At 40.2% G+C, this 26,619-nt stretch overlaps 1 protein-coding gene across 3 annotated transcripts in view; it reads left to right on the top strand.

The window, feature by feature from the left end:
- The window catches only part of CTBP1 (C-terminal binding protein 1), a 234,781-nt gene that overhangs the window by 102,060 nt on the left and 106,102 nt on the right, over window positions 1–26,619 (top strand). The window contains exon 1 of one of the 3 annotated variants that reach the window (XM_032684890.1): window positions 14,519–14,694. The exons of the other annotated variants lie outside the window; for them this stretch is intronic. The gene's annotated coding sequence lies outside the window, so the exon portion shown is untranslated. Of the gene's footprint in view, window positions 1–14,518; window positions 14,695–26,619 lie in introns of those variants that run through there. 3 annotated transcript variants of the gene reach the window in all.

Genomic DNA, 26,619 nt, shown 5'->3' with positions numbered 1-26,619 from the left:
CAGAGGCACAAAAGGTTTTCTCAGCAGAACATGATGTCAGTACTTTGACTTAGAATGGAATTATGCAATTCCATGCTGTATTTTTCCTCTTGCAATCCACTTGTCACAGTATGTTGTTCCAATTATGAGCCCATGCTTCAGGAAATTGTGTCACTTTTTTTTATTTTATTTTTTTTTTTATCACAAGATTTTCAAATTGAGTTTATCTGCTCCCTATAATTTCAAAGCAGGGAAAGAGACTTCCTAGGGCATGTTCTAGCCTTTCTATTTCAGTAACAAAGATCTGCAACTTGGTGGTAGAAGACAAATGATTCATTTTGTCAGAAAAATGCCACTTTTCTAAGTGGTTGTCAGGACATGTCTAAAGCAAACACAGAAAGATTAAAAGCAATCGTCTTATGTAAATGTTCAGCGGGACTACGGGAAGCAGTTACAGAATCAACAGTCAAGAAACTTTGGATGGGTCACAATAAATACCCTGTCCTATATATCTGCAGAGTGGTGTGGGCTTGTAAATTGTGGGACCAGTTGTTAGAAGGAGATACCTTGATGCTGTTGTTTTATATGGGGATTTGGATACCAATAAACAGATTTTTGCCTGGGTTTCATGGCTTAAAGAAGCATTGCGTAATAAGGTGATTTTTTTAAGCAAACCACTTTACAGTCAGAGGTAATATTAATTAAAACTCCTAGTGATTTGAGGAGTTGTGGAACTGCCCTGGAAAGTCACTGCAGATTTACTAGCGATATATTTTGGTGAATAGTTGTTGGATTGTTTTATACTTTTTATCACAAATCAGGAAAACCCCTACAAGAGGCAGGGGAAGAACAACTGTATTTTATATCTTATCCATTGTTCCCTTTTAATTTGGCTCCCTGCCCTTCTGATAAAAATTAGGGGTTCTATAAATTCACATTGTACACATTTACATTGCATTTATATATTTTATATCTATGTAAATGATATCAAGATAACAAATGTTCTTGGAATCCTACATTCTTCATGCCAAGATATGTTCACTGATAAGCTGTAGACTGTTTTTCAGAGATCTATTAGAAATATTTTCATGAGCCTTTCCCCCTCAATTTTAGTGCTATTCCAGAAAGAAGTCATTGCCTCTTTTATTCATAATTTAGTGTGATTATCTGTCATTGTCTCAAAAGGATTCTGACAGAAGGTTGTCCTAATATGAAAGACTTTTTAGCTAGTGGTGGTAGGAGTCTCCTGCTGCTGGTCCATCAGGCTGCAGGAGGGGACTGAGGCACCAAGTTCTCATCCACTCACAGTGGAAACAATCTGATGGGGGCCTTTGAACCAGGGTTGTCGAGCACTTTCTTGGATGTAGACCTACTCTTTGGAAATTACTGCTTAAAATTGGAAACTCCAGTTGACTGCCTGCCCACCTGGCCCAGTGCTGACCCCTCACACTCATCCAGAAGCTTCAGTGTTGCTGGTCCCCTGGTCCCTTAGAAAACATGAACTGTGATTTTCATTTAACTCCTTGTAACCCACATAAGAGAAAAGAGAAATGGGTACAGGCTCTTCATGGTACAATTCTACCTTTTTTAAATGCCAGAAATGCACAGCTCAAGACAAGTACTGTCAATGCCCATTTTCTCTGGCTAGCTTTTTCACAGCATTGGTTTATTTTGGGGAGTGAGGATATCAAACCCTATAGAGGAATCCAGCATTTTCTGCCCAGCTCCTCATTCCATTTATTAGGTTATTTTGCAAATCTGTTTTTGTCTTGATTCAACTCAGTGGTCTGTCAGCAGTTTGGCTCCTTCTTCATCCTGTCTAACAGCTGCACTTCCTCAGTGCCTCAAGGAAGTTTTATCCCATTGCTAAAACCTAGTGTGCTAATGAGGCACTAATCCACACTGATTTATTTAATAATTGTAAATGGCTTCACCTCTTATAGTTGTTTTGATCACTGTTAATAAATCTTGACCTTGACTTGGATTTGGTCTTCTTGTTATGTGTGTTGCAGCATCTTTCCATCACTGTTGGCACTGTAGCTTCATGGCATTCCCTGGACTTCTTCACCAGCATATACATTTCTCAAATAATTTGAAATGAGTAGTGTAGGAATTGCATTTTGGAGCCTTGTTTTGAGAAGGAGGTAGAGTTGGACCAGGTGATCTTGTGCTCCTTTCCTACCAAAGTTATTGTAAGATTTTATGCTGAGGTTTTCTCTGAATTCTTTGTTGGCTGTTTTTTTCTTTCCAGGTTGTTTTCCAGGCTGTTCCCTTGATTGTCACTGGTGGTGTGAGGATCCAAAGCCATTCCTGGGTGTTCAGCACCTACCTTAAGTTTAGTAGACTGCCATTTATATATTAATCACTGTTAATATTTACTTTGCCCTGTTATCAACACAACCAGAGATCTCTGGTTCAGTTATCTTAGACTTGACTGAAAACAAAGTCACCATTGAGGTTCCTCTACCCAGGCTGCACAGATCTGATACTGTATTTCCTTAGTTCATTGTATGAGATCCTTATGGTATCTACATCAGAGGCTGAAGGTGGTTTCTTGGTGGATTACAGGTTTCTTCCTTGTTAAGTTTTCTTTCTTGGTGCTGTCAGTCCCTCTCCCCAGCATCCCACCTCTTCACTTCCACAGCTCTTAGCAGTTGAAGTTGGTGTTTTTTATGTGTTGATTTCTTTGATCTAGCTGCAGTGTTTTGTCAGAGGGATGGGATTTGAAATTTAAATTTACACCTGCTTAGAATTTGTCTTGATAAACATGCTTTTAGTCAGGTAAATCATTTTTCCCCTGGAAGCTGTAATGCAGGGAACCTCTGAGCCATAACTAACAGCAAGCAGGTTTTTGCAAGGATGGTGATGAGCACTACACAAGAGAGCGAAAATGTGTTTTTAGTAATGGTGGAGGTCCCTGGAGTGACTGGGAGGCACTGTGCTGTCATCCCAGAATGGGGATGGAGGAAGGAGTGGCTGCTGAGGGTTTTTTAGAAACTGAACTGGCTGGTTCCTCGATTTTGCTGGCAGATGAGGCATCACATCATCTCTGCAGCACTCTGGGGGCAGAGGATTTGCCTCTCGCACACCTGAGGGGAAGGTAATGCCTCCTTCCCTTGATTTTCTAAGTCTGTTTTATTCTTAAGGAAATAATAAAAGTTGACTTTGGCATCTGTTAGAATTTAGAAAGTGATAAATGGAAATAAGAGGCAGCTGCTGGCAATGTCAGGTTGCTGTGTATGTCCCTTTTAGTCATACGTGTAGCAGTCGTGCATTTTTATACACATTTATTCCTAAAAAATGGGTATTTGGTTGCTTTTAATTTTTTAGACATTTTGTGTTTTGCTCAGTGGGTTACTCTCTATAGTACATATCGTTTGAGTGACTTTACTTGATAGCAGATGTAATTTCAGAGCAGTAATGCCTCCCAAGGATAGCAATGGGCTGTGTTTTAGTAGTTGCCTTATTTTTGTGGACGCTTGTTCCCTGGGAGGTAGAGAAATCTGTGTTTGTCCTTTTCATGAAGGAAATGGAAGATCTTTTTATGGTAAATTTTAAAGAAAGATACTTTAAAAAAAATTAATCCAAGAAATTGCAGATCCTTTTACTTTTGTTGGGTGTTGTAAGCCTGACCTAGTTTTGGATATCATTGCGGCCTGAAGTTAAAAAAAAAAAAATTAGAAAAAAAAAAAAGAAAAAGGAAAACACCTCCTATCAAGGATTTCATTCTGGAGACATTCCAGCATGGGCTACTATTTCACATACATATTTAATATTCTTAATTCATATTGAGGGCAAAAAGAGCATTGTTTTAATGTTACATATGACTTAGATTAAATATGCTATTTAAATTGAGCACTCTAAAGGGTATGAAAGTGTTTATAAGTTTATTTTTATTCTCAGTTGTTACTAAAGTGAAAAATGTCTTATTTACAACTGTTTTTCATGCTTTTGCCAAGTATTGTCATTCCCCCTTTTCTTCCCCTTGCCTGCAGGTTTTGAAAGGAACCAAAATTAACATGCCTGTCCTTATTAATTATGTTTTCTATTTACACAGTGCGTTATAATGACAAAATGAGTTTCCTAATGTACCAATATCTTCATGTCACCACAGCACTGGGAATATTATTGCTCCTTTCTCTTCCTCCACCAAGTCAAAACCATTTTTTAAAGTTTTTAATTAACAAGGTGGAGTTTGAGAAATGAAGAGGCCAAAATATATTTTTTGAAGATGAGGAATCTCCCCCCACCCTGTTTAGAATGGCAGGAATGTGAATGGTGCATCAGGGCCTTACTTATTGAGGTAGATGTTCTTAAAATGATGTTACAGCTGCAACTCAGACACCTGGTTTCAGTGGTGCCCAGTTTAAATCTCAGATTTGGCTTCAAAACGTTTTGAGTAATTTTTTTTGTGTGATGTAAATTACTTTCTGCTGATTACAACTTCTTTTTGCCTCTACTAATAGTTTGTTTGCCATGTGTTAAAAAAATAACAGTGTAGGTTGAAACTGTAGAAAACTAACAGTCGTCTACACAGATTTATAGTATATAAATTACCAAACTGCAAGGTCTTTTTATGGGATTATATTTGACAAGAATAATAGTGTTGATTTAACAGTCTAGGTTTCTCCATGACATTTGACTTGATATCATACAACATTTTAATTAGAAAACCAGAATGATGCAAAATGAAGACTGTAAAGATTAAGTGGATTAAAAATAGGCAGTTTTGCACCAGAGTCCTGTAGAGAATAATTTTTCGTCTTAATCCTTGCTGACATTTTTATCCATGATATGGAAAGAAATTGTCAAGACATCATTGATGATGTTTGTAGTTGAGACAAAGACAGAAATTACTGAAGAGAGGAAGTCGTAGACACAGATGGCTCTGGATCACCTGGTTTAATGGGGTTAGTTTAATATATGATTTAATAAATTGGAGGATGAAGTCTGATGCACAGAAGCAAAAGCTGCATGTCATACTTGCAATGGTGGGTCAACTCTGTAAGCAGTGGCTCTGAATTAGGATGGGTTAGTAGATGAGTGTGACCTTCAGAGCTTTGGCCAGAATGAGATACTGCTCCTGTTTCAGGCACAGGGAATTGCTTCTCCTGTGGGACTGAGATGTGGGTCCCTCCATCAGGTTGGAAAAGTTTTGGAGTAGATGCACAGGAATGATTTAAAGGCCTGGGAAACATGTAATCTGAGACAGAGATAAAAAAGAGAGAAAAAAATCGTCTAAGTTATCATGAGTTAGACAAATTCAAGATAGAGATGAGGCAATAATTTTTAACCCCAAGAGTAACTCCTCAGTTTATCAGTGCTGAGGGGGGTGCAGAGGGTGACTAACAGCCCAGAGAGCAATGGGATGAGTGTGCAAGAGTTTGAGGATGGAAGCAGGTGTTTCTTAGCAGCAGAAAGCAGAGCTCCTGTCACCTGTAGCTCCTTGCACGGGAGCTCTCAGTGACAGGATCATCATCTAGTGGGTTCTGCATGGAAAGGAGTGGAAATGCTTTAAGCTGAAGTGTGTGTTGTGAAATAGAAAAGGTGAGGGGGGGTGAACTGTGCAGTGGCAGGTGGGAGAGGAGGGCTGCAGGGAGATTTTCTGCTGTTAGTTCTGACTTTTCATGAAGGAGAACCTTGATGCCTTAAGAGAAAAGAAGCAAGCAAAACCCAAGAAAAATTACGTACATTTTAAATAGTGCCACTTCCTAGATGTGAGGAAGAAAACCTGCTGAGTTTCAGAATTTGACAGTTAAGAAAGTGAGTGGCCAAACAGTTTATGCTGTTTCTGTTGCCTCTGGGAAGCTTTGTGACCATTCCCCAAAAATCTTTAATATTCAGAAATCATTTGCAGTTTGGCTGGCCTCACCCTGAATTGCAGTAGCTGCTCACAACTGCTTTGGGACTGCTGAATTGTTGGAAGTGACTGAATTCAGCTGCCCAGGGATCGGGGCAAGGAAATCTCCGTTACGGCATCTTCAAATTTGCCGAGTTAAGAAAACACGATGGGAACTGATGAGCTGGATTCCCACAGCCGGTCCCTCCCCTGGGGTCCATGGCAGCATGGGTGGTTTGGCATGTGAGTGAGATTATTATTTTTATTATTGCTTTAAAGCTGATATTAAATCAGAGATTGTACAGGGGCTTCTGCCAACCAAAACAAAAACATTTACAATCCAAGTGGGGCCCTTCAGGGGTGCGTCAGAAATGAAAGTTTCCAAAATTATTCAAGTGTACATGAAACAGCTGGAACTGCTTTGGGTTATGTTCTTGCTGTTTTGAGGTAATGCTATGAAAATCAAATATGCTTATTAGTTTCATAAGCTTTGTGCAAGAGTTTCACTAGGACTATTTAATAAGCAGTTTGCATTTGGAGATCTCTCTTGCAGTTTTAACGTCTCTGACGTACATCGCTGCAAACAAGTTCTGAAATCAGAGATGGAATCTTCTACTGAAAATTAAGCTCCAATTAATTTCAATTGGAAGGAAACAAGCACTTCAGAGAACTGTATTTTGAGAATGAAGCATTTATTATTGTTTAAAAGCTTGGGGATATCCTGCTTGGAAGAAGCTGGGAGTTCACTGGCACCCACCAGCTTTCTCTTCCCTCCCTTGAGCCAGGGAGTTTGGTCTTGTTTTTTGGTGCAGTGGTTTAAAGGGATTTTTGTAAAGCAAAAGGAGTCCTCAGCATTTGTATTTATTAAATGCAGTAGTGATAAAAAAAATGATGTGAGCATAGCAGGTACGTGTAACCTCCAGATCATTTGCAGGGAAGAAATAGGCTGGTTTTCATTAGATCTCGCTTCAGTCAGCTCTCTAATTAGGAAAATAAAAACCCAAAGCAGAAACACCAGAAAATCAGCATAAGGATTTTTAGTGGAAGGGCCATAAAGTTTGCAGTTAACATTTTAGAAGGCTGATCAGGACCCGGCACTCACCACAAGTCTTCACGGCACAGGCAAAGATGATTTTTCACTTTGTGGAAGCAGATGCCATCCACCCATTTCCTGAAAGCACCTTTTGTAGGTGCAGTTTTAAATAATTGGAAATCAAGAAACACAATTTTTCTCTTTTTTATGGGTTTCCTAAAATACCTCTCGTGAGCTATTTCTTGTTGTCTTGAGGGAGGAGGCAGCAAAGGAGTTGCCATGGCGATGCGATTTCGGTTCCATCACCAGTCTATACAGCAGTGCTGTGTTACACGCTTGGCCCATCTGTTCCCCTCGGTGGAGACCCCATTCAGCTGGAGGTTTCTTTTGTGTTCACAAAGTGGGGTAATAAGTGACCTTTTATTATAGGTGGAATCACTGTGTGGGTGGAAAATAACTTCTTTCAGATGTGGATGCTTTCTTTACAAGGGAGGGGTGTGTGTGTGTGTGGAAATAGGCTTATTTTAAAATTCAAAATCAAATTACCAAAAGCTTTTCTGATGTAATATTTCTTCAGGACTAATCTGCAAGTCCAGTTCAGAATTGCAAAGAGCCCATTGAGCCCAGTGCTTGAATGAGCAAATATGTTCTGTATCACAGCACTGGTTTCACTCCCTTACTTTTAACTAGAGCTGTTTTAAAGAATGTCAAGTCATGAGATTTTTTTAACTTCTCGGTGGAACCTGTAACTGAAAACCAAAAAAAAAAAAAAGGGGGGGGAGAATAAGGTTTTTCCCACCAATTAAAAACCAAACAGTAGCACCATTCATGGCTTTTGCTGTTCCCTGAGGCTTTAGCTTGAGAAGGTGAGCAGCACCGATGGGGATGGAGGCATTGCCAGGAGGGCCGGAGTGCTCAGCCCCCCTGGCTGGAAGGAAAATCAATCACGGTTTGCCGGGGTTGTGCAACCCTGACCCTGTGTACATCCCAGTTATTGCCTTTTGGGGACAGGCTTGTTTTTCTCTCTGCTAAAATGTCCCGTGCTCCTTGCCTAATTTCCCAGAAAGGGAATCAATGCATAGTTTTTTTTTCTTTATTTTTTTTTCCTCCCTACATTTGATACCATCATATGGTAAATATTAAGTTCTTTGTTTTTCTACTTTGAAAAAAAAAAGTACTTTATTTTCTTAAACTTAGAGTAGTAAGAGTCTGCATGGTAGTGGCGCCATGGCAGACATGCTGCAGAACAAACAACTGGCAAAGTTTGCATCTAAAAAAAATCTGAATTTAGGCAGACCTTAAAAAGATTAAACGTTAAATACGGAAAAGTATATTTTTTTAAAAAACCATTCAACTGGATGCAGGTGAAGGAAAAAACCCCAGAATTTCCATGACAATTCTCCATTTCTCAGTATCCTGCCTATTTACTTCATGGCTGAAGAGGAGGTTGGACTTGAGCTTTCTGGATGTTGTTGGGTTGCAGCACAGAGGAGAGCAAGCAAGCCCCGTCTTCTGTAGGTTTGGACCGTGGTGGCAACTTCTCAGCAGAGGATGGACTGGTTGCTCCTGTCAACATGATCTCTTGTGTTCACATGGGCTGTCATTGAATTTGCTTTTTCATCTGGGTGCAGAGCCCTTTCGGGTCAGTGGGGATGGCCACTGGTGTTCCACTGGATTAGTATTGACCAACCCAGGATTGGGGGCCTGACTGAGAAGGTCTTGATAATGAGCTATGTGGGGATGGAGATTGAAGAGGAATGGCTGTTACTTGTTATGAAGCGTTCATCAGCAATCATAAGCACTATCTCCATTTTTAATTTTCTGATTTATAAAAACAGAATCTGCATAAATGGTGTGTTATTGTACAGCAACCTCATCTAATTGAGCCTCCTGCTTATAAAAGGTAATTAAATACAGACTGTAATTAATGAATAAGGGTGGAACGTGATCGGCAGTGGATCCATAACCAGTTGTGTCTGTTGCTTCACAGGTCACCAGTTGGTGCAGACACTGGTGTGGATGTGGGGCTGCCCAGGAGGAGCCAGGCCCTGCTCACTGTCAATACTGCATGTCCAGTTTGGGTGTGAAAGTGTTTCAACTCCATCATTAGAGTATTAATACAGAGCAGATGTGCTCAGTGACTTCGATTTTTACCATGTCTGAGCTTTACATGTTCACAGAATAGAGAACCACTGAGGCACAATGTAACTTTAGTTCCTTTAGAGATTTTTAAAAAAGTGTAGTTGACTTTAGTTACCAAAACCTTAACTTTCATGCAAAGTTAAAATGAGGGTTGCACTAATCCATTTCATACTTTTTTTGTTAATTTATGTGGAAGTTAATAACCCCCTGGGGTTTTAGTTGGATGTGTAGTACTTTCTGAAGTACCTCCTTGATTTTATCCCAGGTGGAGCAAGACTTGGATTAGCAAGGTTTGGAGTTGATTTCTATTTTACTTTCATATTTGTTACCTTCTTTTGGTTGAAAATACATTGTCTGCACAAATCTGAGTTGTCTAAAATATTCCAACAAACTGTTTAAGTAATGACTGTGTTAATATTGCATCAAGGAACTGTATTTCATATTTTATATTTTTTGTGTTGTAAAGACACACATGGGTGGACAAACACATCCCCCTGTGTTGAAGAGAGATGTGGGACTTGGAATATGTTCAGTGCAGCACTGGGCTATGAGCTGGACCATGGCATGACTTTCACTTTTTGTTAACTGGTGTAGAATCTCCTTGTTAAATTGGGTTTAACATTATGGTTTCTGAGAGCAGAGTTGACCGTTAGGTCACTGAGGAGAACTGATGTTTAAAAAACTCCCCCAGCTCTGGGTGGATGGTGATAACTTCCAGTGATGTCTGTTGGTCTTAGGCCTAACTTCCATTCAGTAGCTGAATCTTTGCTAATAACTTACATATTCAAAAGATATGACCTTTTTCTGTAGCATTATCAGACCTGGTAATATGGAGGTTATTTTTTTTTAAATTATATTACAGTAAAAATTCCCACTTATTGTAAAGAAATTCTGAACAGACGAGGGGCATTTTTCTTTTTCCAGTTCTTTTTTATTAAATGAAGTTTGAGTTCCATTAGTTATCTTTGAAATTGAAATTTTTTAGTTCCTCTGTTCTTGTATCCAGGGCTCACACGGAATAAAACTCTACTGTGCAGTACAGTAGTGTTTGGTTTTTTTTGACAGCTTTGCCAGGAAAAGATTGTCTGTTTGTTCTCGTACGATTTTCAAGTTACACTTGTCACTCTGTGGGCATTGGAAGCAGCAGCAGCTAAATGCCAACCAAAAATACTCCTGCAGGCACTCAGGCACTTGATTCTCTCTCTCTTTCTCTGTCAATGCCATTAATTCCTTGTAGTTGCAAGGAAAATGAGGCGATGCAGAGAGTGGGGGCGTTTTCAGGAGGCAGCCCCAGTTGTACCACAGAGCTTCAGCCTGTCCAACACGCCGTGATACTGGACTTGTAATACAAGATGCTTCAGTTGTGTTAACAAAAAGCACAGCAGCCACACAAGGAAATACTGTATTTTTTAAGACAAGCGGTTCAGTATGATTAAATGTGGACTGAAGTTGCTGAATAAGGATGAACTGTAGAAAGGAGCTATTTGGACATCCTTTTGGGTGCATTTTCCACCACCTCTCATAGTCTGTGTACAGATGTTGCCCGTTCCAGGCGGTGCTTCCACTCTTGATGTTTCTGTTTGGACTTTGTCGTTCCCAAGAGTACTAATACTATTTGGCAGTATTATTTAGTGCCTGAGTAGATAATAATTTATTTTTGAGATTTACTTAAAACCCCTTAATTTTCCAATTCTGTGTGTTGCTCCAAGGTGTGGGTCAGTCTCTTTTCCCAAGTAACAAGTGACAGGACAAGAGGAAATGGCCTCAGGTTGTGCCAGGGGAGGTTTGGGTTGGATATTAGGAAAAATTGCCTCACTGAAAGGGTTGTCAGGCATTGGAACAGGCTGCCCAGGGCAGTGGTGGAGTCACCATCACTGGAGGGATTTAAAAGACATGTGGATGTGGCACTTGGAGATGTGGGTTGGTGGTGGCCTTGGCAGTGCTGAGTTAACAGTTGGACTTGATGATCATACAGGTCTTTTCCAACCAGGACAATTTCCTGATTCTATGAGTGGCTCCTGCACAGGCACACAGAGTATCTCTGAGAGGCACCTGGATGCCTGTCCTGTCCCCTCCTTGGGGACCTGAACACCAGGCTGGGTGGCAAGCACTGCCACCACGGTGGTGGCATTTAGACCACCTTAGCTTGGCAAACATTTTGGACTGGCTGCCACTGTTTGATTTAATAGTATTGATTTCCAGATTGTTTCTTTTTAAGAAATGATAATTTGTTCAAAACATAAACCTGTTTTTTCTTCTTATGCCTGTGAATTCCCAACCATCTCCGATTGCTGCTCAGGAGCTGTTTGCCAATAACTTCTTTGTTTTCTTCATAGAAAAATATGTAGGTGTTAAAATTGCTTCAGCAAAAAAATCAATTTCAATTAGTCTCTGCTTTGTTAGCCATTAGTGCTTCTGGGGAAGATGTTCAGTGAGAGAAACAGGAGGTTTTTAGCTTTGTCACAGGATATTGGTAGAGACGTTGCAAATGGCTTCATCCAGAGGATGGACACAAAGAAACAAATAAGACTTTTCATTGACCTGAATTCTGTTCAGAGAAGCTCATGTGACATAGATATATCTGTGTACACAAGGAGAGAAATCATCCAGCCTGGCTTCTGTAAGGAGAGTGCACATGGAAGATATTTTTCTACTAAGTTTCTGACGTTGTGTTTCAGCTCAGATGAACTCGGAGATCTATTGAGAATAGGAAGCAGAGATGAAGAAACTCTTTCTAGATGATAGTACAGAGTTTGATTCTATTGGAAAATAAGGTTGTTGAATGGCATTACTACAACACTTAAAGAGTTTATAAAAATGAATTATAGATCAGATGGGGGACTGTATTTGGAAATGTGCATTTATGTCATGTGTGCTGTGGCAGTAAATACTTCATGAATGCCAGGATTTCAAATTAAATGTCTGGTAATAGAAATGTGCTTCTATAATGCCAATTCCTGCCATTGAATTCAAAGTGAGAGACTTCCAAATACCTTCTTGTTTTACACACTGTTAAGTAAAAGTAACCTTTGTTAAGCAAGTAGGCAGCTGACTCTTAAATAACCCCCTAAGACATTGCAAGTACTTTCTTAGCCGTGCTCTTTTGCATTTTACAGATGGGTTTTTTTTACAGTTAGTTATTTTAGAATTTTGCAAACGGCAGGGATGTGTATACGAACTGATAGATTTCATAGAGTTTGTGTAAAATTTGTTTTAACAAGGCTCTGGACTTCGTATACCTCTCTCCGGATGGAAAATCAACAATTTTTACTTGCAATTTTGTCTGAATTTTCTGCCAGCCATTTCACCTGAAAACCTGAAGCTGTGGAAATGTGAGTTATAGGGTAATAAATAGGTCTGCCTGATGGGGACTCCACCTTTTGCGGTGAAGCGAGCCCAGGTGCAGCTGAAGTTAGTCTGAGCTGCCCGCAAAAAACCCTTGCAGAAAGTCTGAATGCAGACCAGAGCTTTATTTATCTGGCAGGAGATCTCCATAGCACAAGTAAACACCTTGCCAGGTAAGTGGTGCTGGCAGCAGTGCAGGAGAGTTACTGGGTATCTCTCTGTGGTATTTATTAGGTGTATTTCGCAGCTCCCACAAACAGACCGAGCTGGTTTTAAATTAACAGCTTAAATGCCTCAGCCCCTTGCAAGAGCTGAGTCTGAACGAGCTGTGTCTGCACTAATGCAGCTTCTTGGGTGGCTTTTGCAGCTCCCACTGCCCTCCCTGCAGTGCTCTCACCTCCCCAGGTATGGCCCACACACGGGAGGGGAGCACGTCATTCCTGATTGATGGCTACCAGCGTCCTGTTAACATCAGCACGTCAGCTGGTCATGTGAAATGAGCACCACGGGCAAAAGAACAAGATACCGAGTTTATATACATATATATTTTATATATATGTATAGATTTTATATATACATATATATTTTATATATATGTATAAATGCTCACAGATATCAAAATAAATATATGTGAATATATAAGTGCTCACACATATATAAAAATAAATATATGTGAATATATATTACCATTTTATATATATATATATATATAAATACAGCCAGTTTAATATAAGAAACTAGAGATTATTCTGCCCTCGGAGCATGACTTATTGCAAGTAAAATAGTCCTCTGCGGCTCAATTGCTTCTTTGACTGTTGCTTGATGTGGCAGATAAACTTTGATTAATCAATGGTTTTATTTAGTTAGTTGTAACGTACGATGAAGTTGTGTGATACCAAGTTTTGAAGGTGGGAACTGCAGTTACCTGAGTTGGAAGTATTTTCAAGAGATTTTTTTTTTTCTTTATAGTTGAAAGTGGTCTTGTTCGAAGTCACCTAATTTAAAGGAATAGTCATGCAATTAGTCATCTAATTGAAAGAAAAAACAGCTTAGATAATAAGAAAAATCTGCTTTTCGTTTTACAAAGTTTATAGTTAATATTGGCAAGTTTTCCCAGCTCTATTGTTTTTTCTGCTGAAATATTAGACCTGAGTGGGGAGTCGATAGCAGCAGAATATCTGAGCAGCCCTGAGGGGCTGAGTGGAGCAGTTCCAGATGCTGGAGAAATTTTTTTATTTTCTCGTATTTTGTAAGGGACCAGTTGTGGTCCTATAAGTATTTTGAGAACTTCAGGGAGACTTGTTTCAAAACCAATATTTGCTCACGTGGAATCTCTTCTGTAGCTTGAATAAAGTTGGGCTAGGGGGGGAAGGGTTTCTTTGCTCAAAAGAAGTAATAAAAAAAATTCTAATAAAAGGAAGAGAAGTCTGTCTCATGTTTAAGACCTTTTCAAATCTTCAGAATTTCACATACCTTATCTTGTTATTTCTCTGTCAAATTTAATTCCTGACCAGATTCTTCGTACCCATACCTGCTGCTTTCCTTTTAAATCCCCGGAGAGTGGTCTCTTTTATATATACCAGCCTCTTTACTCATTGCAGCTCTTGCAAGCAGAATTAAGATGCCTCAGAAGGATGCAGGAAGAATGGAGAGCAGCAGATTTTCCGCAGCTCTCGTTGCACCTCTCGTGCCACGAGACCCGTGTGCTCCTGCCGAGGCTCCACAGCAGAGTTAGCCTGGGCAAAGCTTTTTTTTCCTGGGATTTTCCTTTCTGGCACCTTTTTCACCAGCTGTCTTTGACAAACACTTGGGCATTCCTGTTTTCCCACAAGTGCTTGCCAGTTCTGTGTGTTGTAGCTAATTTAGGCATTATCCTGTATTATATATTATTATAGGTAACTCCTTAAGAATTTGGGTCAACACAATATCAATTTTCTTTCCTGGCCAGGAGCAAATTTTTAAATTAATTTTTTTTTTTAATATTTATTAAATTTCCAAATTTGGAATTGCCAAATTGGTATTTCCAAATGCAAACCAAAAAGTTAAATTTTAACTCGAGATGACGACACACTTCTCAGCACTTGGGTGGTGTGTACTTGGATGCAAGGCAGAGAGTGATGGTGGTAAAAGCTGTTTGCACAATCCCCCACTAGGAACAAGCAGGTATAAGCCATGCAGTGGTGCTGTGGGAAGGAAGGGAAAATGGAGGGGCTTGGCTGATGCCGTGGATTTTTCTCTGGTTACGGGGACCATCTCCATTCGTACACATACAGGTCACACACACCTGCTTCTCCTGCTGCTGGTTAAACCAAGGTCTTGACTCACCCACTGGGTTGCTCACAGAGGAGGAAATCAGGTATGAGCATTTTATATACCTCTAATTAACATTATGATACCTGTGACCTCTGAAATCTGGCTAATCAGGGTCTCATCTGGTTTGTTGGCAGCTTCTGGCTTTTTTGTGTCTATAAGTATTTAGCTTCGCAGCTCTGGAGCCTCTCTGATTAACCATCCTGGATGCTAACTTTGGGGGTTTAATTATCTTCCTAAAAGCCAGCATGTTGTTACCTTTTTAGAAACACATGCTCAGTTCTTACGCAGATGTTGTTCTTAAAATCTATTTTTGTAAACATCCTTTTTTGGGGGGCCAAGAGGTTTCTGATAGCTATATATAGCTCTATGTGATTTCCTGGGGGGGGGGCAGCAGCAGTAAATCAAGCCACATCAGTCAGGTATTCATCCCTCCTGCAGCTCCCAGTTCTCCTGAGAAAGTTGAAAGAATCATGAATTAAATTACACTTAATTGATAATGAATTTAAATTCATTCAGTTTATTTCAATTTCTTCTGCTGCTTGGAAAGTAATTTTAAATGAAGGATGCAGATTCGTGCAGAGATCACGATGTCTCAGAAAACACTAAAATAGGGATGCTGAATGATGCATTTAACTGATGATTGAAAAATTTGATGGAATCTTGTGGAAAGGATGGAAGTACTTATACTCTCTGCATCTGTGACTTACAAGGCCAGTATAAACTGAAAGGTGTTTTTTATATCTTGATGTTTCACACACGCAGGTCAGCAGATTATAATTACTCCTAGTACCTGCTTGTGGTTTAATATCTAATTTTTTTTCTTTTGGAGTTGTATTGCTTCTTGCTGCTGCTCAAGAAAACTGAGGCAAAAATTACTCATTTCTCTTTCTTGGTTCGTAATTTTTTTTGTTAGTTGTCTATGCTAAGGCTTTTGTTTTCTCCAGTTGAGGTGTGAATGTCATCAAGTGATGTAATGGGATTTTGTAGGTGATAGCCATAATATATCTGTATACCATTCAGGAAACTTATATATGCCTTTGCAGATTCCAGCTGTGTAAGAACAGCCTGGGGGTAAATCTTACAGGCATAAAAATGTCATATCTGCAGGAGTTTTCTGTCCTGCATGTGCAGATGAAGAGAAGCTCCAGGAGTGAACAACTCCACATATAAATCTCAGAAATGGGTTGGGTGTTTTGGGCACTACATGTATGCCTTGTAAGTTAATCCTTCCCGGTGTCCATGACTGCTCTTTATGGATCCATGCAAGTTGTCTGCACTTCCAAAATAAGGGAAACTTCCTGAAAGTAAAACTTTAAAAAAAGTGTCAAGTTCCAGCCAGGGTCAAGCACTGCAGTGAAGATATTCTGGGGTATTTGGAGAGCTGTTCTGGTCATGGTCCTGACTGTAGATCATGAAAGAAAAGTAAATCCAGATCAGTCCTGTTTCCTATTTGAAGTGTTGGGGTTTTTTCCATTGGTTGTGTTCTGTTTATTTGAGGTGGACCTGTGAGTTTTCACAGGGAGGGGAAGCTGATAGAGCAATTGTAACTCACACATTGCAATAGCTGGAAATCACACTTTTATGATTTTATGCTAGTCTTTCTTTTAGAGTTTTAATTTTTAATTCCCATCTTTGTTTTTATTTTCAGTTATGTAAAATTCACTGGTTTATATAGTGAAATTTTAAAGTTTTGAAGCTTTGACTCGGGGGTTACCAAATATTTTAAAAAAATTTTTTTTTTTAAACCAAGCAATACAGAAAGCAAAACCCCTTCCCATCAGCTGTGCTCTCTGTTAACTTCTTTGGGCTCCAGCTAAAACAGAACAGGCAAATCAATAATTGCTGTTTAATAATGTGTTGGTAATAATGCAGCTGCTGGAATGTGAAGGCTCCTGTCAACCTTTTTGCCTTGCTGGAGTTGTATTCCTTATGTGCCACAGGTAACTGTTGAGTGAGTTATCTGTTGAGATCTGTTGTTTATTTTAGGGGTGGTCAGAATCAAACAGAAAGCTTTGGATGAAGGGTGAGCTGACAGATTCAGAGATGTGCAAAGAGTTCATCACTTCCTGCCTCGTGTTATTTTATCAAACAATTAACAAATCCTGATACAAAATATTCACATATTTAAAAAAAACCCTATCCCAGTCCTCCTGCAGCTGGATAAATAGTGTAAAGCTCTTGCAGCTACTGAATCAAGTTAATTTGGGCCTTTTAAAATATATCTGGAGACTCTGGGTGGTTCAGCATCAGTGCCTGTGAGCAAGTGGTGATGAATGGGGTTTTATGTGCTTTTGGAGCGAGGCTTGGAAGGGTGTTTCGAGTTTCTCTGATGTTATTCCTGAAGTTTTTGATAGAAGAAGCTTTTTGATACGGAGCCTGTGCAGGCAGTGATCAGCCTCCCTGGGAGGGGGTAATTCCGGAGCCCTTTTGGCTGTGCCTCGTGTCTGTGGTTGACTGGCTGACGAGCACCATGGCTTCATGGCTTCATTTTGCTCATTTTTGGTACCTTTCTCATACAGTCATGACATATTCGATTCTTCTTTTTCCAACTGGTTTTAACTTCCTGTTATGCATCAGATGTATTACTGCATACATCAGAAACGTTTTAGTGGGCGAGGACTGAAGCCAACACTCATGGACTTGCTTTTTCCAGAGAAGCAACTTCCAACTAGATATCATTAGTCAATCCATGCCAATGATGTTGGACTGTTTTGGGGCTTTTTGGGAAGGGAAGGAAACGGTGGAATACTCAAAAGTGGTGAAAGGAACATTTTCTAAGGAAAATTTCCATATTTTTCTAAAGCGGTGTAAAGTTTTGCACAGATGTTACCACTGGTTTGAGGTGATTCCTCGGGATTTGCTTTCACCTTGTGTAAAGAACAAACCCGGATAGTGAAGTAAAGCAGTGTATTTATTAAATGCAGAAAATGAATGTTGGTGCTCAATTAAGGTTGAGAAGTGAAACAGGTAAAAACTTTTGACATTTAATACTACATTAGCTGAAACATTAGCATGACTAGTTAGTGTCTATTTACAAGTAAATATAGTGGGTTAAAATTTAGTGAATGCAAACAGCACTACTAAAAATATTGCTGAAAATATAGCTTATATTAAATGAGATGGAGTTAATCTTGGTGTAGGAGTCCACTATGAGGTGGGGTTTGCACTTCTTATATTGCTTTCTGAAAACATGCCACTGATGAACTCACTAACTTTTTTTCCAGTTTATCCTGCTTCTTCTGTGAAGGTGATTCAGAGTGTACAAATGCACATTGGATGTAGTTGGAAGGAAATCAGTAATTATTACAATCCTGCACCAGGGCCTATCAGCCCGTGTGGCAGGAGGCTGCACTGAAGTGCTTGTGATTAGACATTTTTCATTTCTTTCACTGTTGCAAAATTTCCCTGGGTTTATTTCCAACTTTCAACACCTCTTTCCTGAATGCATTTCCATCTTTAGCGCTGTCTGCATTAAAAGAAGGGGAATGGAAAGCTAGGGAGGGGGAAAAAAGCTTGTAAGAAGTGTGAAACAAACCCAGTATAATTTAACTGAGGAAGGACCTGACAGAGGCTCCCCTGTCTGCTTATGCTGCAGGTGGCTTTTTGTTCAAAGCACTGTGGAATACCATGCAAAAGCAGTTTTGAACTTTATAATCCATCCAATTGTCTAAAGGTCTCAGCAATCGTCCTTTTTTAGCAAGTTCTGTGAAACAAGCCAAATGCACTGTTGTTCTTTCATTTTGAAGTTGAGCCACTGTTTAATTCTGTAAGCAGAATTCTTTCAAATGCAACGTTGCATTTTCATCTCAATTACACTGTTGCATGATTTTACCTGGGGTGAGTTGAAAATAACTTTTTAGAAGTGGTCTGACTGATTTTATTCAAATTTTCCAAAGTTTTTGCTTCAGATGAAGCTGCCTGCCCTCACTGTCCACGCCTCATTTCTGCTTGTATTCTGGGGGATGCACCACAGGAAGGGCTGGGTGGGTGATTTTGGGAGCTCCAGTTCATACTGCAGAAGAAACCACAACCTTTAGAGCATCCTCTGGAGTAGGTGCACAGGGCAGTGTGTTATGTATTTGCCCCTCTTCTGCTCCCAGCAGGATAAAGGACAGTGAAACCAAACCAGTATTAGGTACAACAGTTGTTTCTAAAAGGCCAGTTTGCAAATACTGAAAAAACCCCAATAAAATAGTTTCCATCAAAGCAGTTGCAAAGTTGCATCCTGTTCAATCATAGAAGCATAGAATAGAATCAGCTGGGTTGGAAGGGACCTCAGAGATCATCAAGTCCAACCCTTGATTCACTACCTCTGTGGTTACTAGACCATGGCACTGAGTGCCACATCCAGTCTCTTCTTAAAAATCTCCAGGGATGGAGAATCCACCACTTCCCTGGGCAGCCCATTCCAATGGCTGACCACCCTCTCTGTAAAGAAATTCTTTCTAATATCTAACCTAAACCTCCCCTGGCACAGCTTAAGGCCATGCCCTCTTGTCTTGCTGATAGTTACCTAGGAAAAGAGACCAACCCCTGGCTACAACCAACCTGGCTACACTCTCCTGTCAGGGAGTTGTAGAGAGTGATGAGGTCTCCCCTGAGCCTCCTCTTCTCCAGGCTGAACAGCCCCAGCTCCCTCAGCCTCTCCTCATAGGACTTGTGCTTGAGTCCCTTCACCAGCCTCGTTGCCCTCCTCTGGACCTGCTCCAGGACCTCAATATCCTTCCTGAATGCCAGCTTCTGCACAAAAATAAGATACAGCCTACCTACAGAGGGTAGGTTTAGATAATAGGGAGAAGTTCTTCAGTGAGGGTGTGGATGCCCCATCCCTGGAAGTGTTCAAGGCCGGGTTGGATGGGGCTTGGAGTGACCTGGTCTAGTGGAAGGTGTCCTTGCCCATGACAGGGGTGTTGTAACTAGATAAGGTCCCTTCCAACTCAAACCATTCTGTGATATGATGTGATGAAATCTGGTGTTTTCCCAAGCCAGTGAATTTATTCCTGCTTTAAAGTATAATAGAAACAGAGGAGGCTGATGGCAAAACTCTGCTCCCATCCAGTGTGACCCCCAGCAGTGCAGCTGGGGTGCAGTTCATGCCCCTCTTCAGAAGGATGGTGTCTGTGGGAATTGAGACTGGGATGCGAGAGGTGAATTATTAAGAGGAAGATCACAACAGAGGCACAAGCTCTGCGGCCTAGAAGAGCACAGAAGTCCCTTCCTTACCTTTATAATGGAGCTATTTCCCTAAAACGTGTTGTTATTTGTTTGCAGCTGTGTGAGGCATTGAGCAGGATTGTAGCAAATGAAAGCAGAAGCTTGTCTGTGAAAGGTACACAGCTCAGAGCAGCGTGTTGCTGTCATTATCTGTGCTATCTGGTGTCTGCACTTACAGCTGTCATGTAAGCGGGGTAAAAAAAAAAAAGAAAAACTGCTGTACTTGGGCTCTGCCTGTCACTTGTAGCTGAGGGTTTGGCAAAGGAAGATTATTTTTTTTTCTTCACTTTAGAAGTTATTTAAAACAATGTAATTGAAAACGAGTGGCTCTTATCAGAGGGGTTGTGCCCCCTGAGGCTTTGCCCTCTCTCCATCCTGCTGCCCTGCTCCGTGGGGGTACGTGGCAGGATGCAGTGCTGCAGCTGCAGCCAGCTGTGCTGGGCAGCTCCACGTCCAAAATGTTTGCCCCGATTGTTTTTGCTGATGATATTATTGCCTGTTCCAACAAGGCAGAGCTTTGGCCTCACAACCCTTCCTGTGTCACGACTGATTTTTGGTTTTTTCTATGAACATTAAAATTTTCCAAGCAAAAAGAATTGTTCTTTTTTTTTGTTGTTTGGTGTTTGTTGGGGGGTGTTAAGTGTTCATGCTGCAGGAATTCTAATATCCTCAAACATCCCTCACATCCATACATCATCAGGCTGACTGACAGTCAAAGAGTCTGGCAGATTGTGAAGGCAGATTCAAGAATAGTCTCCGAACCGTTGTGTGTCATGTCCATGCATTTAGTAGAAGTGATGGGTTTAAGGGGCATTGCTGGAAACCCCTGTACCCTCTGGATTATTAAGTGTAGATTAGATGTTTCAATGTGAATAGTGAGTACTGTAAAAGATAAATGATCTGGAATGACAAAAAAAAAGGGACAGTTCTGTGTACCAGGTGTAACTGTGTGGCTGGAACTGTTGCAAAGATGCCAGCTTTGGGCTTAAAAGAAAACAATAAGATAAAATTAGTTATCTGGATTTTGTTTTTCATTTTCGTTACTGTGCAGTGTTATACACATATGCCTTCCTTACTGCCCCCTGTGCCAGGCTGGTATTTCTGCAAGTATTTTACAAATTTATTTGTTTCCAAACTTAAAAGCCAAGCAAAAGTACCTGATTTAAAAGTCCCCCTGTGATGCAGCTGTATATGATTAATTTTCTTTTGTAAACTTCTGTGAGATCCCAGTGCCTCTAAGAGGAGCAGTGCACTGTCACAGCTCTTCCACGGATTCATGGCCTGATGCCCCATCTGGCAGGACACAGGTAGCAGGGAATGTCATGATGCAAACAAGTGCTTTGCTGCTATGGCTTTGGGCCTTCCAAAAATTGTATCAGATTAAGTTGTCATAGACATTTCCTGACATGAAGTGATGGCATAAATAATATGCTATGCATCACTTTTGCAGTTAGGAAATTATGGAACAGTTCTATTGTGGTATTGAAATACAGTATTAATCACTTTCCATTGCTACTACAGAATTTAGCAGTCAAATTTTTTACTTGATTAATAGACAAGGCTTTGGCTTGAATGTTTTTCAACAGTCTACCCTTGTTTGTCTCAACAACAATTGTTTTTTATCACACTGGTACACGTCTGACAAAAAAAAAGGCACTCTGGATCATTGGTGGCATTAGTCTGTCATTGTCTTGCATTGCCTTTATTAAAACCCCTTTTGTCCTATTGTTGCTAAGTGATCTATCCATCTTAATATTTTCCTGATGTCTAAGCTGCTGTCTGTTAATGGCATCCTAATGCGCTCTGAATTGACATATTTCACATCATTTAAACTCTGCTTACCTATTTATCATGCAGAGGTCATAACTTACTAAGTGAAAGTCACTCGAAGGATTTTTCTTCAGAATTTCTCTAATTTTCCATCGCTAATTGCCACAAGGAAATTGCAGCTCTTCCACTCACTTATTGTACCGTGGTGATAAAGGCTCTTCCTCACTCCGGCATCCAATACACAGAGGAGCTTTGTACGTTTGATTTTCTTCTTCTCCTCCATTTGTGTCAGCCTGACGTGACATTAAAACCGGGAAACGGGGATGTTTTGTGCAGCCGATCCTGGCCCCGGGAGCAACAAAGATGACCTGGCTGGTGTGGGATCCATCCTCGCGCAGGGAGACTATCAAGTCGGTGCTTGCTGGGGCTGGGATTGTGTGTCACTCAATCTTGTCAAAAATTCTATGAATATTCAATGAGGATTTTAATGTATTGTCATCAAGGAAGCAATTTCTGTGTAGTCATATTAAGCATGTTGTCATCTCTGCAGCTTAAATACATTGTTTTGCCCATGAAGTGACCTTAGGCAATTTTAAAATGGTCTCGTTTTTTCTCCATTTGCCTTATACCAAATAAATTAGTTTTACCTAATAGGAACGAACCTAATATGGATCTAACACATTTGTATAGGGAGAAGCACATTTTAATAAATAATCACAGTATTATTCTACATGTACCAGGATTTATCTTTCCTGCTTACGCTCACACAGAAGGTTTGAGATATGGTGAGGTTGGCTGCAGTCAAGTTGTTCTCTAACTGAGGTTTCATAATGAGTTCAGTTTTCACGTGGGGGGGGCATAAATTTGGGTCCCCACTTCCACTGCGGATGATGTTTAAATCACTGAATGCCTCACTGTTGTGTGTTTAGGTGTCATTTAAGCTTCATTGCCCAGGCGAGCTTTTTATTTGCATAGATGTCGTATGAGTATATTTTGTTGGATACAGATTATTGTGGGAAAACCAACGGGGTGCTAAGCTTAGAGTAAAGTTTAAACTGAGTAAAGTTTAGATTTTGAAGTTTGTTTTCCTGTGGACTTCCTTAGATTGCAGAACTCTTCTAAGTGCATATCTCTGTACCTGGGCGAGAATGTGAACATTGTTTCTTGAGAGCAAATTGGTGCCTGTACTGCTGTGATGATTTATTTTTGCATATGTCCTGAATTACGTATTTTTCCTCTGAAATCAGAACAAACTATTTCAGGATATACAGAATGTGACATTTTAGACTGAAATGTGAACAGCAGAGCCTTGTTAGTCACGCCAACGGTTGTACTGGGAACAACAGGTGTATTGTTGGATGGACTGGAACAGTGAGACATCTGATGTGTAGTGAAATCAAGGGAGAAAGCATTAGGGTGTGAAAATACTTTGTTAAAATGCTGTTCATTAGGAAACCTGAAAATCCTGAAGAGTACAGGAAAGTACATTTTGCCTTACAACGATTTGAGAAGTAAACTACTTATTAAATCAATTAAACAGCATTTTGGGCTGGGAAGAGACTGGTGTATTCACAGCTCCAAAGTGTACCTCTGGGCCAACACTTTAAAAATTAAGTGGAAAATTTCAGTACCTTTTGTGTTGGTGTGAAAACACGAAAGTATCTGATTTTTCGGAGAATGGATTATCATCACTTCCAGGCCCGAGCAGTAGCCACTTTTGAAAAATACAGTCATTGTTTCTAAGGATACCAAGCCACTTTCCTAGAAGTGACTGAGTTCCTGTGCTGAATGTCCCAGCACTGGAGGAGAGGTTTTTGCCAATTTTGCAAGGTGAGATTCACAGCCTCCAGCTTTGCAGCCAGACTTGAGAAAACTCCCCTTAGTACCTTCCCAGGATTGTTTCCTCTCTTCTCTAAAAGCTATCAAAGTAACTCACTGATAAGAACCTTCCAGAAGTTTATTTTACTTGAGTTACTTCATGCATTAGTTATGTGTGTGAGTAGTAATGCTCTTTGGTCATATCCTCTGCACATGGATAATACGCTGACTGTGTGGATAAGCTGGACTTTGTGGATGGATGGATCTGTGGACTTTCAGTGACAGGCTGAGTTGTGTTTCCTTCAAAGACACAAGGATGTCCATTTGTAAATAAACAGGTAATCCTTGCTGGAAAAGCGTACTTCTCGTTCGATAAAACCAGGCATGACTGATTTAAATCATCATGATAATCCATGATTTTATTTCTTGTTCATCGACTCATTTAAGTCATCATGATAATCTAAAATTTCTCATTTGTATTCAAATTGGAGAAGGAAAAACATAAAACCTCATGCATTTTGATACAAGTCAATCCACAGTGTCATTGATATTTTCTATAAATTATGTAAATTGTCAGACCAACTCCAGATGAGGGTTAGTTGTGTTGTATCTGAGACAATAGAATTTTAGACCTTGTTTGCACTAAAAACTAACATCCATGCTGCAGCTGTGCCTGGAGGATGGGAAGAGTCAAGAGCCAGGGCAGGGCGGGAATGATGCCAACAGAAATGGTATATCCAACCTCAACTCATGCATTGCTTTGGCTCTTTGGATGGCAACTATTCTCCCATAGTCCAGACATTAGAGACACAGAGAAAAAGGGTTGGGCTTTTGTAATGGAAAATGCAAAGTTTCACTGGGTGTACTGTCAGTGCTAATTTTCATAAATAAGTAAAGGGTTGGATTTTCTAAATGCAACACATCCATATTTGATGATCTCCATAAGAACAACTTTATGCACACATACAATCATGTGCAGGGTCCCAGGTTGTGCAGTTACAGTGATTTTCCACTGTTCTGGGGGATCTTCTCCAGTGCGCTGTTCTGCAGTTGGAAGTGGATTAAAGCAAAAGGAGAAAAATTGTTCTGACTGATGCTGGCCAAACAAAAATGGAAGGACATCGTGTATCCCCAGTTCCCGATAGAGGATATTTATGGTATAAAACAATATGAGTTTTCTTTGAGCTTCATGTTTTCAACCTCATTTTTTTTAACGTTTCGAAAGCCCTGTGGTAAAGTCAAAGCAGACTAGTGCAGAATTAACAAATCTGACTCTAGTCTGCCTGCAGGGCTCTGGATATACATATAAAGTAGTAATCCTGTCTGAAGTGATTTCTTTTGAGATGCTTAGAAAGTCTTTTGACGACTCTGTGCGTTTAAAAGCATTTATTGTTGTGGTCAGAAGAAACGATATTTTTCTCATGATTTCCACTGAGAAAAGGCTGTGTGGTTTTCTGCTGTTTCTAACATCTTGCAAAGTCCACAAGCAATTAGTACTGAGGCCCAGGAGAAGGAGTCGTGCTCCATGGCTTTCCTGCGTTTCCACTGAAATGTGTGTTGGATTTCAGTACTGCAGAAATTAATTTCGTGTTGTTTTGCATTCTGAGCAAGCTCAACTGTATTGTTTAAGCTGGTTGTATTACAGAGTTCCACTCGGGTTTTAAATGAGTGCATAAATAGAATCTATACGTGTTGCTCTTCATTTAAGTCTGTAGCTAATTGCTGTCTCACTGACTTCTCAGAGCCAGACATCTCTAATACCATCAGCTGAAATTCTGGGGAAGGATTTTGGGGATATGCATAAGTAAAAGTATTGAATAATTAACAAGTGGTGTATATATAGTATTTTATTGTAAATGTATAAAAAGTTCTGCGAGCTTTTCTTTTGCCATGTGAGAAACTGAGGAACAGAGGACAGACATGAACCAGTCTGGAGAACAGGAAGCTAAAGGGGGACCTTACCACTCTACCTGAAAGGAGGTTGCAGCAGGTGAGACTTGGCCTCCTCTCCCAAGTAACAAGTGATAGGACAAAAGGAAATGGCCTCAAGTTGTGCCAGGGAAGTTTAAATTGGATATTAGGAAAAAATTTCTTCACAGAAAGGGTTGCCATGTGTTGGAACGGGCTGCCCAGGGCAGTGGTTCAGTCACCAACCCTGGAGGAATTTAAAGGATGCGTAGATGTGGCACTTGGGGACATGGTTTAGTAATGGCCTCGGCAGTGCTGGGTTAACAGTTGGACTCGATGATCTTGGAGGTCTTTTCCAACCTAAATGATTCTGTAATTCTTTATATATTTTTAAACTTGGTTTCGGTCACCCTTTCCTCCCTCATTGCCCTCTCCCTGTGCAGAATTGCTGGAGGCCTGGTTGGTAGCATGGACCCTCTGCTGCTCTGACGCTAAAGGACAGATCAAAACAAACCCATAGTCCCCCACCCCCTCCCCACTGCTCATTATTTAATTTACAGGTGGTGTTGGGAGCACCTGTAGCTGCACCATGAGGTGCTATGGGAATGCTCGTCTAGGTGGAGCCAGTTTTGCTCCTCAACAACAGGCAGCATGAAGAGGTGAGTTCTGCTCTTGTGCTGCTGCATCCACGCTCTGGTATCTCACTAAACAAGTCAATTTTGACTGATACTCAGTATAGTCCTCTGGAACATTGTTCTGTTTGTAATGTTCTTGCGTGACCTAAAATAAATAATGTGGGAGCTGTCAAAGTGTAAAATTAGGCACATTATAAAAAAATCTGAGGAAGAAAAATTTGTTAAGGTCAGATAGTAGTTTCCTCAGTAATAGCTTTTAAAAAATAAAATTTAAGGGACCTTTGTCTCTTCAGAAATCACACTAAACTGACGACAGATGCACAATTCTGATTTCTTTACATTTACATCCCCTATTTCTGTTTAGCTGCCATATAGATAGATACGTGATACCTTATACAGTCTGCATATACTTTGAGGTTTGAGTTGTGCAAACATTTAATAGTGTAATTTGAAATATTGAATGTTTGGTTTTGCTTTCTAAAAAATGTAGTTACTATTTTTTATACATTATTTGTCAGCTTCCTCATCTTAAACTGCTCTATCAGAGAATGCAAGAGACATTCCCCTTCCTCTGAGAAAGGCATTGACCAATATGATCTGAATACAGGATCAGAAGCTTCAAC

The sequence above is a fragment of the Chiroxiphia lanceolata genome, chromosome 4 (genome assembly GCF_009829145.1).
Source record: "Chiroxiphia lanceolata isolate bChiLan1 chromosome 4, bChiLan1.pri, whole genome shotgun sequence".
Lineage (NCBI taxonomy): Eukaryota > Metazoa > Chordata > Aves > Passeriformes > Pipridae > Chiroxiphia > Chiroxiphia lanceolata.
Note: the sequence above shows the minus strand (reverse complement) of the source record. Positions and strands in the feature narration are given on the sequence as shown.